Below are 14,838 nucleotides of genomic sequence, written 5' to 3' on the forward strand. Positions count from 1 at the left end.
AAGTTATTAAACTTCCCTTCAAGGACTTGATGCTTTAATACCAATTGTAGTCTACCAGTATAACTGAGGGGGGGGGGGGGAGGGTGAATCAATTATGTATCAATCTTAAAAAATTCTTAATTAATAAAATAAAAAAAACCATAGAAAGTGCACATACACAAATACATGAGATATGTTGACTAGGGAAACCCTTGACCAGAGTGAAAACCTTAGTGGGAATGATGCCCACATGATAATGTACGAATCTGATTATTCCTTGTTAGAGGATGGACCTTGTTAGGAGTTTATTACAACACTTGTACAAACAATCCTTGTTAGGAGACTTTGAATCCTTGTTAGAAGATTCCAACCCTGTTGAGAGTTATGGAAGGCAGCCGAACCCACTGTCCAAACAACTTCAAGATCAGATCAATGAATCCACTATCCAATTGATCTTGGTACTAATCCTTTTAGAATAATAGATATGTGGCAATCTTTCACTTCTTTCTCTATCTAGTATGTTGGACTTCTTCACCTTCATATCATGCAATTAGATCTGGAACTTTGTATCCATCAATAGTAACCCTTAATGTCACTTACATGCATTAGCAGATTACTCTACTCCTCTACTTCACAATTCACAAGTCTCCTCTGCTTCTCAATCTCAATGATGGTGTTTAAAACTTGGAAAACATATTTCCTTTATACCACACTCAATATTATTTCCTTGAGTTAGCTCCATACACTTCACATTAATTCATTGAGTTGGCTCCATAAAATACACATTTAATTAATGTTGTTGGCTCACAGTTATACACAAACTTTCACACGTGTATCTTCTATACCTATGCACTTGTTGACATCATCAATGGTCAGTATACCTACTCCAGTTAACTACACAAACCTTCATTCCAAACATAATTTTCTATATCCATCATACAATGGAAATAATTTTCCCATGCTCTATTTCCCAATGGTTCTCTATAAATCATTAATATCTTCCATACGCTGTTGATTTAGGTTTTACACACTTGCCCACATTTCAAATACATGTTCTAGTATATTGTGGTAACTACACATAGGCAGATACACAATGAGATGTCTTTAATACATGAAACTTATTTTTCTGCTCTATCAATCTTTTGCAAACTTATTGCTATGTTGTCATCAATGACAAACACAATCATAACACTATTCTGTGAGACTCCCCCATAGTATCAGCATTCATGCTAACATGCATTTGAATCATTGATCAATGCCTTATCCATTTTTGCATAGAGTCTACCCAAAAAACCTTTGACATAATTAATTTCCTTATAATTTATATTATCATCAATGACCTTTGAATTTTATTCTTATGAATATCCCTCCCAAATATCTTGAAACCCTATCAATTCAATGAAAGAAATTACTTAATTCCTTGAATTAAAAGCAATCAATGAAAAGATATACAACTTGTCCAAGTTGAATTAAAATGAAAGAACCTTGTTCATTCAATCTCAAAATTACTGACACATGGAAATGGAGGCAAAATTCAAAGACATAGATATGGAAGAACATTCCTTTGCTGTTAATTCTCCTTGAAAATCATATAGTACTAGTGTAACACTCAAACATAACTCAAGATATGACAAACTATCATTCTATGTTCACTTGTATTCTTAGATTTTGCAAAATGAATACATCACACACTAATTACACAAAAGACTTGGCTGGACCAAATGCAAAATAGCATAACACTAAAAATTACATAGATTTTGAGCCTCAATTCCACATCTTGGAAATACATTTATAGAAAGGATTGAAACAAGATTTAGATGGGAGGACACATGTCAAAAAACCATTGAACACAAAATACAAAGATATGATTTCGAGCCTCAACTCCACATCTTGGAAATATATTTATAGAAAGGATTGAAACAATATTTAGATGGGAGGGAACATGTCAAAAAACCATTGGACACAAAATAAAAAGATATTTTACTTTTGTTACATGACAAACATTCTTTGTAGTTTGTTCAAAACTTTGAATGCATTTGCAAAACTGGCAAGTGACACTTTATGCAGTTGTCCTTGAGAAAATTCTATTAGTCTTCAACCTTCTATCTGTTTCTTTCCCTTTCTTTTGTCTCATCTACCTCTAACTACATTCATGACTTTCCTACTCACTATCAACTGATGGTAGAGCCTTGATATCAATAATGACCTCCTAGATGGCAACATTTGTATCTATATCTAGCCAAGTTGCATCCCTTACTACATTTAATTCCTCTAGGAATTTGTTCCACTTAGCATCTGTTATTGCCTTAATTTCAATAGTTATTTTTGACATGTTTGCCTCTATCTTGTAAAACATATCATTCATATCATATACAACTGCTACACCTGCTTCATTAGTGCAATAGGCCAAGAACTTGGGATGATCTAGGCTATTATCAAAAGAAGATGACCATTCTACCTGGTTTTTAATCTTCCGATCACTATCCAAAATTGTGGGCACAAAACTAGGTGTTCCTGCAGGAATTGCTTCCATCTTATTTTTGTATCAACTACAGGCTGCCATTGAAGAAACCATTCAAATCCCTCACCTTAGTTATCATTTTTTTGGTGTTTATGATCATTGCCTTTGGTAGATCTTTCTTCTATGCCAGTATAGGTACCAAATTATCAAAAAATGGAGCATATGGTCCCCACATGGTAAAGAGAGCAGATAATAGGGAAACTATCTTTGAACATCTATACTTTGCTCTTTGAAACACAAGGTAGTTGCTGTGCACATTCTATGAGACTAGTTTTAATGCACTTATTTTGTGAATCAACAAGTTCTTAATGTTTCTAATTTCTATTTCCTGATTCCATGTCTTCTTCATCTATCTCCATTGCTTGGCCTGATGCTTTCCCTATTTTAGGTACATGGCTCTTTGCTTGGATAGCTTGATCCTTCACTTATGTAATTGATCTAATAGTAATATTTAATCTAGCCATTTCATTATCTATCTTGAGGGTCTTCTACTCTAGGACACAGGTCTTCTTCATTTCTTCCTCATAGCTTCTCTTACTTCTAATAAATCTCTCATAAGCTCCATCTAGCTATGCTTGAAGGATATCCATCTTATTCTTACCAATAGAGCCATTGATGTGTGCATCCCATAAATTTGGTTGCTAGAGGTGGAGTGTACATTCTAGAAGATAACATTCCCTCTTGGGGAGCCTCTTAGCTATCCGAGCTAATTTTCATCCTCAGATTAGATAGAATTATATTGTCTTCTCATTTGGTCCATTAGAAAAGAAGAGGCTATGTCCCATCTTGGGAAGACAATTATTCCACTTCTTCTTACTAGGTCACTTGCTTCTTACATAGTGAGAGTCTCATTGGTAGGGTCATACTCTTGTAATTTTTGAAAAATTTTAGCAACTACCTTATTATAGTCCCCTAGCTTCATTTGCAAAGACAACTCATTCTACTTTAATTTGAATAGAAAACCCTTGAATTCTTCAATTTTGATGAAATTATCACCATTCATGAACACATTGGCTTCAATAATTCTATCATCAATTAGTTGGGCTTGCAACTACAAATTCTTGGCCCTTTATTCATCCTCAAATGTTTGAGACACCAAAAATCTCCTTATAATATTTCAAAATATTGACTACCCTTTGGCAGAATCTAGAGGGCCTTTTGTTGAGCTTTCTGTGGCACTTCCACCATATTTTGTCTCTTATTTCTTTGTTCTACCTACTCTGAGCTTTCAAGCTAATCTTCTTAGGGCTGATCCTCATCATCAATGATCTCAACACCTATGTCATCATTAGAATATTAGAGGTCAATCCTTTTTCTTATTGCTTTAGGAACTTGTGTTGCTATTGTTGGTGTTTTGAAATGCTACAGGTTTCAAATTACCTCAATGAGAATAAGGTACATCTAGGGTTAGCTATCTCCCATCTTCAACATATCCTTTAAGACACCGGGCCAACTATAAGGCTAGACCCTTCTTCTACTTTAGGATTTGCAAAACCTAGGTGGGTGGACCTTAGATTCAATTAATATGGTACCAGTGCTAAAACATATTCCTAAATCTATCAATGGAAAATTTAACCCTTAATCTCCTATAGTTATGTAATAAAAAAGATATGCAGTAGCAAGTTGCAACTCTATGGAATTCACAAGCTGAGTGAGAGCATCCTTTTGTGCTCTTCAACATAAAATGGAAGTACAATTAACTAATGATGTTGATTTCAACAAAACCTCAAATACGTAGTAGTATAAAAAAGTGATCCTATAACTGATCAGTGCCTTATCTATTGGACAATTCCATGAATTAAATACATACATCTACAATATCCAGGACATATTTCATATGCCCAAACATTAGATCTATCCTACCACTTTGTGAATCAAGCATCAATGTTCATAAAGACCTCATTCTTATGAAGTATCCTTCTCAAAACAACGAGCAATCCTATCAAACACATCAAACATTTACTTGCTCTTTGTTCCAATAGCAAAACATATCTGACATACAACCTTAAAGGGATGCAAATGTGTCTCAGTTCCTTGTTCCTAGACCACATAAGACTATAGCTTACAGAGATAGGAGACAAGAATTAGAATGAAACTAAAGAAAGTATTGCTCATTCATATTCATTTCTTTGAAACAATACATTCAGATGCATGAAATCAAAACATAAGAACACCTAACAAATTTGAACTGTCTATATTATCTTCACTACTGCTATTCATACAAGAGTAATAATGTTGAAGGAAATTGGTGTCACAGTGACGAGAACACATAAAGAATGGAACCCTACTTTCACAAATATGAGAAAACTCCAAATTGGAACACACATGGTATCACAACCATGAGTCATTTTTTTCCCAAAAACTAGAACCTGTACAAAGAATGAGAAAGATAATGATATAGAGGAATGAATTCCCATATTTGCTCTATGTCTGACATTTATCCACTTGAAAAACCTCCTCAAGAAGTTGAAATAATCTCTCTAATCTCTCTCTATAATTGGTAAATCAAATATTTAACCATTTTGCCTCCCAAAAGCATAAAGTGATTCAGATATTTGCTTGGAAAGATAATTGATTTTGATGCTAGATTTGAAAATAAAGGCAAAAGAAAAAATCAATTAAAATGACCTCAAGAAAAGAAAAACTTATCAGAATCACTTTTCTTCATATTTAGGCTTCAACAAGCTTTTAAATTTCCCCCCTAACCAATTTTGATGCTCAATGGTGAAAACTGCCTATTTTGCTGAGAATACCCTAGAAAACATAAATCTACTTATATTGTAAACCGATGAATATCTATGCAAAATCTAACCTCATATTTGGAAAATTCATTTCCTCCCAATTCCAACAGTATATTGAAGTGCCTATTTTGGACAAAAATTGCCCCTTTGGTGGCCCTTTGAAGTTCAGGCTCCTAACCATGGCTTTCATATTACATTTGGACAAAATTTTAACTTTTCAAAAGTTAAAACTATAGAATAAATTCCAATCTTATTTAAAATCTGATTCTGCACATACTTTCTAGGAGAAAATCAAAAAATATTTAAAATTTGCAATTTTCAAAATTTTCCACCATTCTCCTTTGGGTCGAACCTATTGACCAACCCTTGCCACATGTCTCATGTGATTGGCTCATGTTTTGCTTCATCAATTGACCCCTCCAATTGGGTGCCATGTGACATTATTTCATTCATCCTCTATTTTGCCACATCATCATGCCATATCACTATGCCATGTCATCGATCGCTATGTCGCTATCCTAGTAAGCATTCCACCATGTCATCAGTGACATAGCAACCATGTGATACATTCACCTACCACCACCTCAGCATCTGGTCATCAATCCACCTCATCATTCCATATTAGTGCTACCTCACTGCAAGCTCATGACCATGTGTCAGTTTCTAGTTGGGGTCGCCATGTCACGTGGTTAACGATTGAGAAACTTCACTTTGGTGACATGGCAACCACTATTGGATCTGCCACATGTCACCATCCTATACATCAGTGAGATCTACTCACCCAATTTTTTACTTCACCAAATTGCTCTCGCCAAATTTTACACTTCATCAGGTTTTACACTTTTCTAGGTCGCCATGTCACTACCAACAAGATCCTCCCATTTTCTGGTGGCAACATGGTGACCACTGGAATCCTTTAACTTTCTTGGTGACTAACCACTAGATTCTAGTAGCTCCTTGATTTGCATGCTCTTTCAAAATTTATTTGGTTTCCTCCAGCTGTCACTAACCATGTCGAGTGGGTCCCTCCTTGTGCATGAACCTTGCTTTATGGCTTTAAAAAGGTATGCCCCTTAAGACATTCAACATTATTACACAAAGTTATTTAAACAATATAAGTTTACCATATGTGCTCTATGTAGGATAAAACCATTCAACTATTCCTTCTAATAGATACACCACAGGGAGACTTTCTTTAGTGTTGTCCCTAATTTCAAAACATACTTTGCTCTAATTTCATTCATTTTGGATTTAGAAGTCATTTCTCATGTGGTCTAGATCTTGTTTTCAATGTGGGAGCTCCCATTTTGCAACAACTTCATCCCAAATCACTTCTTCTTGTTGAAATGGATTTCCCTTTGACTATGGCTCCTTTTTCTAATATATCTTTGGTGAATTAGGAACTTGAAGAAAACAACAATGGCAGATGGATGACTGGAAGAATGCAACAGTTTTCACAGCAGTGACCTCCATTGCCAAGCAAATATGTGGGGAAGGCTGTATATTCTGCCTCTAACCTCTTTGTTTTCTACTAATTCTTTTCTAATTTTCTTTAGCTCATTCCTTACAGAATCCATGGAAACTCTCAAAGCTGAGTCTTCTTTTATTGCCTTCTGCATATTTTCCTATGTTCTCTGATTGGCGATTTTCCTTTGCACATGGCGTCCCTTGTTTCAAGCATTTGATGCTTTGCTAGTGTGCTACCCATATTACATTGGTTTAGACTCATGCCAGTTTCCATAGAGCACCTCCACCATTTCAAACCCCCTGTTGCATTAAATGGCCAACGTGCCCTCCAAACAAAGTGCACTGGAAACCCCCTATGCCTTGGTCATTCATGCACTTCGGCCATTATTATTTCTTCCATACCTGCTCTTCTACTTCCTTCAATGGTAGATATCTGAGCCTTCTATATGCTCCTTTGAACTTAGAGCCAGGGACAACTCCATGTGCTCTTCTTGCCTTATGCATTACCAAACCATAATGATGTGCTAGACACACCTTGTGTAATGAATTCTTCCACATATGAACCATAACAAGATAAGTAAATCATAAATGGTCAAAGATCTAGATACATGCTTTGAAAAGTTTAATTCTTTGCTTTTATTTGGTATATTCAAATCCATATTCTATATTTATTTTCATACACGATATCATGCATTCATTTGGTCTTAAAGAACAAATTTTCTTGCTGTATTCACCTCAATAACAGTGCAATCACATCATCCAGTCAGCTTGATGGAAATAATTTTATTTTGTTTTCAAACAACTAACCATTCAAATTGATCCATTGACCCCTTGGAACTGACCGGATTCAAATTCGATCACTGAGTGATCAATTAAAACACATTTTTAATTATTCTTCTCAAACTATGAATTCGTTGCGAGGAGGCTTGCCCGTGGGTCATAAAAGCTGACTAAATCAAGTAACTAGGCCACTAAAATTGGTATAGGTGTTGTATCCTACATGCTCTATCATACTACAAATTTTTAGCCCATAACTATTTAAAACCTGAGGCATCTCTAGAATGCCATGACACTCAAGATCATCTGATGGAATTTTTCGAGCCTCAAAGTGGGTTTGGCTAATATTTTTTCCATTTTCAAACAACTAAAATGAAAAATGACCCATCAACCTTCTTGAACTATCTAAATTCAAAATTGATCACCAAAACAATCATTTAGAACCTGTTTACCCACTTTATGCAAACTATGATTTTGTGATAATAGGGCCTGTTGGTTGGCTTTAAAAACTAATGAAAACAACTAGCTAGACTCCAAAACTCTAGATATCCTATCTCTCTGATGTAGTCAATAGGTCTACCAAATCTTGTCACATGATGACATATGGGTCAAAAGATATTAATGTGCAAAGTTGCCCAATTAAAATCACCTGCAAATAAACATGTCAAAAAACAACAAATCACATTCAAATTTGGCTTTGAAAACTAGGTAAACTAACACTTGGAGGTACGAAAACTGGGGTATTGGTTCACTATGATGAGGAAAACATAAATCTAGGATTAGGGCTCATGAAAAATAATTGAGCGCATTTGGCAAGTGGTCAAAGTGGGCTACTCAAATTTGCAAACTGGAAACACTTGACAGAAAAGCAATTTTTGCAAATGGAGTGGACTTGGGAAAATGTGTAGATAGATTTATCAGAATTTAAAAACTGGCACACTTAAAGTATTTTTAGAGTACAACATAGTGGTACAATCCATTTGATCTCAAAAATCATAGATTTTGAGATATGACATCACAAACAAGGGTACCAACAAACTTGCATTTGCTGACACATGTAAAACTTTACAAATTTAATTTGAAATCGCATTCAAAAATTGATCAAATAGATTCATCAAAATCTCAAAATTGAAACATAGAAAGTCTTTGACCTCTAAAATGAAACGCAAAAGAAATTTTCTCAATTCAACCAATTGGGTCAAAATTATAACAAGTCGAACAGGGGTTCCCAAAATTATGAACAATTTACATCAGCATGACAACAATAAATGACCAAGTTTGATGGATTTGAAACCTAGTCAAATATATTCAAAATGACTTGAAATCTGAAACATAGGCTCTTTGGTATGGAACCTAAATACTCCAAAAGTAGTGAGTCTTGAAACATCATTGAGCGCAAGATATTCAATTGCAAACTAGGCCTCCTGTCGCTATTTGACACTTAGGCAAAAATGCAGATTTGGAAATTGCTCAAAACAACACTTCAAAAAATGGCTCAGAGTGGCAATTTATCTTCATGGAACACATAGATGTATTGAATTCAATGTGTTAGAAAAATTAAACACCTCTTAGGCCTCAAAATGATAACTGAGTACACTTGCATTAAAAAGCACTTAGAGGGCTTAATTTTCTCAATGGTACTCAAAATCGAGGCTTCAATTTTGAGTACCAACAACTATATCATGAAATTTATCGACACACTTATCCAATTTAGACTAGTAGTCTTCCTAAGGATAGAATCCTTTGAAGGAGAGATTAACTTTTTTCATCTCTTATTCAAAACTAACATCTCTATATTTTATTATCCTTTTCCTATATACATCTTCATTCAACCTATCAACAATGACATCTTCTTCCCACATATGTTTTGTAGGGGGTAAGGTGTATCCTCTCATACTTTTCAAAGCATTTTTGATGATATTGTTGGGGTCATATGTCCAGGCTAGCCCAGTTGGCAATTTATAGGATCTTAGGTAAGCATCAGTCTCCTCAATAGAATTCTTTCCTATCTTAGAGTCTCCTACTTTGTTGCATTTGCACAAGAATGTTCCCTTCTTGACCAATTGAACTAGGTATTCTCTATTCATTGAAATTAGCTACTAGAATACTTCTACAAACCCTAATCTCTCAAGAACATACTTGGGAAAAATGTGGGGTGTCTAAGGGCATCCAAAAATTCTAATAATAGTATATTCCTCAAAAAAAAAGCTACTTCCACAATCATGTGTTAGTTTTTTACTAGCATCAAAGTACATTTTAGGTTTAACAACTTTTCTAACACTTCTAGGAATTATTTTAATAACTAACCCTATCATCTTTAAAATAGGATGAACAAAATCATTATTAAAAGAAATGACATTTGAGTAGGAGTAGGACTTTTTTGATACCTTACTCCATCTTTGTACTAGTAATATTTCTCCACATTCTTGTGTGGACTCGAAGAAAATTTGATGAAATGTATCAACATTCTTGAAAAGGATCAAATGCATGATCATTGAATAATGTGGGAATTTGAAATTCTCCAATTGTTCTTGCTAAGCAGAAGTGATCTCCTCATGTATCTTGTCAATTATGTATGCTACATAATCATTCCCAAAATTAGTGTTGGGATCTTGAACATTCAAAGCCATGACATAATGTCCTCCTAGGGCATTCATGGTTCCATCTAAACCTAATACTTTATTTAATCCAAAAATAATGTTCTAGAAGTATCTCTAGAAGAATTCAAGAGGCATCATCTTCTTCACTTTCTTCTTCTTTGAAATCTCTCCCTTGTATTTATGGAATGAAGTGACATACCTTGTCATTTTCCCACACATATAAAAGTTCTTGTGTTTCTTGAAATTCTCTGTTAAGTCATCAATGTCAATGGGAAATGACATTGGGCCTTCTAGGTCAAAAGCCTCTATGAATATCTCTTTGTCTAGGGCTAGGAAGATGCTTCTGTCTCTTTGATGGAATGACTTTCTTACTAGATTATAACATTTGATTAAGGCCTTCACCAAGTCAACATTAATGAATACCTCTAGCATGATCAACTTGCCCAAGTTCATAAGCCAAGGATTACAGATTGGGACTTTTTTGTTAGTGTAAAGTATTATTATTTACACTTAAGTTTAATTAGTTAAATGAATTATTTATTAGTTTGTTGTCTAGGAGTAAGCATACTCTTACATGTTGATTTTTTGACAACATAGGGGTTTGCACCTACCTTGTCATACTTATCCTCTCGTCTACATGGAGATAATCCACCTTTTGTGGATGTATGTTTAGTTGTCATGCTTATCTCCTAGCTTTTTCTAGCTCATTCTAGAAGCATCCTAGAGGCCTTGATAAATAGGCTCTCCTAGTGTATTTTTGTACAAAAATTTCTTTTTTCATTGTTGGAATATATTTTCTCTCACGTCATTGAGATTCTCCAAGCCCTACCTTTCCTTTTTTGGTTTCTCTTTAGCAGGTTATTTGCATGCAGGTGGTCTTAGTGATCTTTGAAGTCGGCTTTCACAACTTTAGTGTGGTATCAGAGCACCCTTGCTGCTTCTTGGTTTGAAGATTTTTGAAGCCATGATTTAGAGATACAAACCCTAGCTTGTTTGAGGTTTTTTCTTCAATTAGGAGGAAGTGAATTGTTTTGGGGCACTTTGGGCTAAATTAGATGCTGCCATCACACTCAGAAGGCCTAGTATAGTCAAAATTCATATAATTTTTTTGAATTTTGGGTACTGTAGCATTAGGAAATTTTTTTTGGTCTCCCAGAGTGCTGTATGGACAACTTCAAAAAAAATTAAAATTAAAAGGCAGCACCATAGACTACTTAGCCTAGCGGCCACCGCTCCTCCACCTTGGCACTATTGTCATGGCACTTAGGTTTAGCCATAGTGGGTCACATAGCCGCAACACAACCTACACATGGTCACCGTCGATGGGCCACCCTTTGGCCACCACTGCTCTACCAAGTTTCCACCCTCACCACAAAACCTAGCCCAGCCATTGCCTCTACTGATATTGCTCCACCCAGCCCCTACTAACATAGTTGTCCAGTGCTAACATCACATCTACAATAGGTCATGTCACCTTTCTGACCGGTGACACAATTTTTTGGCTTGCTTACATCATCTTCACGGGCCCCCTACTGATATCATTTTTAGGCAAGATGATGTCATTTTGTGGCAAATGAAATCAACATTTTAGTAGCCAAATTTTTTTTTGGTGATAGGTAGTTAATGGCTGTACAACCGTCAAAGTTTTTCTAGTGACTGCAATTTTCCAATGAGCTTTTTTTTGGAACAACAATTGGTTTTTTGGACGTAACTTGAGCATATGGGGGTCTTTTTTTGATCCAAAAGAAGCTCTAGAAAGCTAGCTCCAAGATGGAGATGATGATGTTGATTTTATTTTATTCCAAGTCTATTTAGTCTTCCATTTTTGGTGTTGAAGTAGAGGCTTCAGTTTCCTCTCTCTCTACATCCAAAATCTAGGTTCTTTTATTAATTTTTGTGCTTTCTATAGTTGTTTCTTTGGTATTTGAGGGATATCTTTATATATTGTAGGGTGGAGAATTTTTTTTTTTTTAATTTACTGTAGAATAGGCCCTTCTACTTTTGTCTTGTTCTCTCAATGTCAGACCCTTCTGTGACTTGGCTAACATCACACAACTATCACACTTGGATAGCACAAATGACTAGGCTTCTCATGTCACAAGGCTTATGGTCATGCTTGGATGAGAACCAACCTATTCTATAGTGCCCTTTTGAGGTTCTTTATCATAGAAATAAAATGGATAAAGCCATGGGATTGATTGCACTAAACATCTTAGATAGTCTCCTGTTTCACTTGGATGGTTTGACCACTCTTTAGGCTATTTGGACCAAGTTTCACAACTTGTTTGGCATAGTGAATGAATTCCAGGCACTACAACTTGATGCAAAGTTGACCTCTTTGACACCAGCCAGTTTCCCCACCATTGGAGACTTCTTGATGAAGTTCAAATCTCTACATAGTTTTGCATGGATGTGGGAAAAATAAAATAGATGAAAAGTATATTTTTTTGATACTCTGAAAGTTGCAAGGACAATATCAGATCTTCTCTTCTACTTTCTACTCCACTATAGATGCCTTGGGTAATAGACATTAGATGCCCTCTTTTGAGACTTTTTGTGATCGATTGACACAAGAACAGACAAAGATCCAATAGGTGGATGCCTCTAGCTCTTCTAGCCAAGCATTGGTTGCTCAGTCTTCTAAGGGAAAATTTAAAAAGAAAGCCAAACCAAAGAAAGATACACCAAAAACTAATTCTACACCTCCAGCTAATCCTCCCAAGGGTAAAGATTCTTTGAAGTCTACTGAGTCTACCTCCAAGACCAAGAAGAAATCAAGTGAGACCTATAGTTTTTGTGGTAAGGATGAACATCCCATTTGTAGGTGTTGGAAGTGTTTGGAGGCTTTAGAGGAAGCCATGAGGAAGCATCACGTTTCAACTCCTCAATCCACATCCCCCCTTATAGGGAAAGGTCACACTCTCATTGTTTGAGCTATGCCTTCTGGGCCTACTTGGATCTTGATTTTGGTGCCTCTCACCATATGAAAAACACTCCAAAGTTGGTTGCCTCACTTGCTCCTTGTGCTACCTCATAGATTGATATTGGGAACTCATCACATCTCTCTATTATGGGTTCTAGTTCTATTGCACTAGTTGGGGGTTCTCTATAGGATGTTCTTTTAGTCCCTAACATTTCGACGAACCTATTGTACATTTATTAGATTTACCACTCTGGCTTTGGTAAGATAGTTGAGTTCTCACTACACAATGTGGTTATCTAGGACTTACATGATTTTGATATGATTGTGGCTACTGGGAGGATTGACTTTGCATCTCGCCTCTACAAATTTGATGGATTTGAATCTTCTGTTGACACAGGTTCATGTCTTGTTGCAAATGAAAATTTATTAAGAAAACTTTGGCATGAGAATTTTGGCCATTTCAATTATAGATATCTTTAGAAAATGAGTACACAAGCACTTATTCTTGGGCTTCTCCAAATTTCTTGTACAGATGGTGTTTGTCAGGGTTGTGCTCTTGGCAAGTAACATAGGGATTCTTTTCCACATGGAAAAGCCACACATACTTTGGCACCTTTGGAGTTGATTCATAGTGACCTCATGTCATTCTCCACTCCTTCCTTTATTGGTGCTAGATATGTGCTTACTTTCATTAAGGACTTCTCCAAATGTAGATGGATGTACTTTTTGAAGTAAAGTTTGATGTCTTTGATTCATTTTAAGTCTTTAAGACATTTGTGGAGAACTAGTCTGGTCTTTCTTGTTAGCGAATACACATAGATAATGGGGGGGAGTATGTAAACCAAGCTTTTAGGGATTTTCTTTCAGAACATGGTCTTTACCATTAGTTTTCAGTGCCCTACATCCATCAATAGAATGGTGTGGTAGAGATAAAGAATAGAACACTTTGAGAGATGGCTAATTGTATGATTTAGTCCAGGTCCATGGATTCATGTTTTTGGGCATAGGCAGTCAATTATGCCAACTATATTCAGAATCAAATGCCTCACAAGGCAATTCAACATATGAATCTTGAGGAGCCTTGGTCTCATGTCAAGCTTGGTGTATCTTGATTTTGAGTTTTTGGTAGTGGAGCATGGGCATTTTTGCTTGATGCTCTGAGGAAAGCAATGGAGTGGAAGAATTGAACCCTCATTTTTGTTGGCTACTATGAGGATGTTAAGGCTTATAGGCTATTTGATCCTGATTCTAAAGAGGTCCTTTTTTGATAGGATGTCCAGTTTGATGAGAGCCTTCCAATTCATACCCTACCTCCAGTGCCTACTTCACCTACCACTATTCCCTCATCTCTTCTAGTCTCTTTTTTAGATAATGAGGATGATGATCTTGGTGATCCCAATTTACCTCCACTACTAGATCCTTCAAAGATGCCTAAATGGGAAAGAGCTATAGTTGAGGTTGCAGGATCTCTAGCTAGTGACCCTTCCACTTCTCATCACACTCATTCTCATACTAAGGGTTTGAGTCTTCTCAATAATGCTATTTGTGATGATCCTCAAACACTTGCAATAGTGATAGGACATCCAGAGTAGGACCATGTCATGGAGGAGGAGTATTCTTCTCTGATGAAGAATCATGCTTGGGATATTTGTCCTTTTCCTAAGGGAAGAAAGCTAGTGTGATGTAAATAGATCTATCATACTAAGTTTTCTACTGATGGTTTGATTGATAAGCTCAAGGCTCATCTTATTGCAAAAGGTTTTTCACAAGTTAAAGGTATTGATTATACCAAGACATTTGCCCCTGTTGCCAAGATGAATTTCTATTCAC

Source organism: Cupressus sempervirens, chromosome 10 (assembly GCF_028749045.1).
Source record: "Cupressus sempervirens isolate cs-2001-9-10 chromosome 10, ASM2874904v1, whole genome shotgun sequence".
Taxonomy (NCBI): Eukaryota; Viridiplantae; Streptophyta; class Pinopsida; order Cupressales; family Cupressaceae; genus Cupressus; species Cupressus sempervirens.